General features: G+C 33.5%; 1 pseudogene; it reads left to right on the top strand.

Moving 5' to 3' along the window:
- The first annotated feature begins 359 nt into the window (after positions 1-359).
- LOC147824079 (U6 spliceosomal RNA) lies at positions 360-457 on the top strand (annotated as a pseudogene).
- Positions 458-1,767: the final 1,310 nt, after the last annotated feature.

Raw genomic sequence — 1,767 nt, 5'->3', positions numbered from 1 at the left:
TAATCTTTTCCCTAAAATGATCTGCCTGATAATTTGCTTGTTTCCCACATAACTCTTCTCTCACTTTACAAAGACAAGCTGATCAGCCACCCTAAATCATCTTGGCTGTGAGATGAAAACCTCCAGGACACTATAGAAAAGGCTCCAATAATAATAAATAACTTTAAAGCCCTAGAAACTTTTATTTTGGAGAGTGAAATCAGCATTATAAATAGGTATGATAGCAGATATTGAGATATTTGATACACTCTGGTGGTGGAAGTAATGATAGTTTCTGTTTCAGTCTTGCTTTCTTTCATATGAGCAGTCCATGTCCTTTGGTGCTTTCTCTGGATAAGGCTGCTGTTAAAGATACATTTGTGCTTGCTTCAGCAGCACATATTTTAAAAATGAAATGATACAGAGAGGATTAGCACAGCCCCTGTGCAGGCAGAGTCATGTAATTTTCCATATTTAAAAATAAAAATAAAATAAAGACTACATTACCTTGGGAGTAAAAAACAAGAAGGCATCGATATGAAATGGTGAATGTCAATATACTTAGATGTTAATTATTTTTACCTATTCAATTACTTATTTCAAGGATGTGTCATTGATAAGAAGGAAAGCAATTGTGAACAGTCAAAGTAATATAAGTGATTCTGATTGTTTTAAATGTTTTTCATGAGTACCTAATTTTGGGGATGAACCCATGGAAAAATTATTGATTTATTTTGGATTTTCTCATATTAGTCAATGAAATACTGATTTCAGTTAAGGTTGATTATCATATCATATCATGAACTAGTCTACTTATGATCAAATTCATCTTTATTTACCAAATGTTACCTATTTCCTTCTTCCAGTTGCTAAAAAATAATATACTAGTTTTTGGATGCATACATTTTTGGTAATGCATATATTTTTCTTTCATTAATTTATGGGAAATTTTTTACCATGTATTTAAATAAAATTAAGGAAGTCTGATATTTTTAAATTAATAGACTTTTTAGAGGAGCTTTATGTTTACAGAAGAACTGAGTAAAAAATAGTTTCCATATACTTCCTCTACCCCAGTTTCTCCATTTATTAGTATGGTACATTTGTTATAGCTGACAAGCAATATCGATATATTATTATTAATTAAGTCTGCAGTTTACATTGGGTTTCACTTCTTGCATTGTATACTCTGTGGGTTTTGACAGACATATGATGGCATATATTCACTCTAACAGTATCATAGATACTGCTTCACTGCCCTAAAAATACTCTGTACTCCATTTTTCATTCATCCCTCTCCAAATAAGATTACAAAATTTGTATTTTTACTATCTCCATAGTTTTGCCTTTTCCAAAATGTTATATTGTTTGTGTTAGTTAACTTTTCTTGTTGCTGAGTCACAATACTTAGACACCCAAAGTTAAAAGGGGAAAAGTTTATTTGGCTTACAGTTTGTAGAGGTTTCAGTCTGTAATCGGCAGGCTCCAAGGAAGAGTGGCAAAGGAGAAACCATTCATGGCAGCCGAAGCATCAAAAGCAACAAAGAAAGTTAACAATGTCTTTCTACCGTTTTTATTTTATTCAGATGACCAGGATTAGGGTGGTGCCAAACCAGTCACTCACCTGTAGTGGTTTAGTAATCACATGTCCTTAATCCAAGCATCACACATACTAGATTCAGCCACCTCTGAAGAAGGAAGCCCCACTTCATCTGCATGAGGCTTTGGGGGAACATCTAAACACAAGCCATAACATTGTTGGAGTCATGCAGGATGTTCCCTTTTGGG

The sequence above is a fragment of the Heterocephalus glaber genome, unplaced genomic scaffold, assembly GCF_053883595.1.
Source record: "Heterocephalus glaber isolate CG9 unplaced genomic scaffold, H.glaber_assembly_v1.0 deba00001555, whole genome shotgun sequence".
NCBI lineage: Eukaryota > Metazoa > Chordata > Mammalia > Rodentia > Bathyergidae > Heterocephalus > Heterocephalus glaber.
Note: the sequence above shows the minus strand (reverse complement) of the source record. Positions and strands in the feature narration are given on the sequence as shown.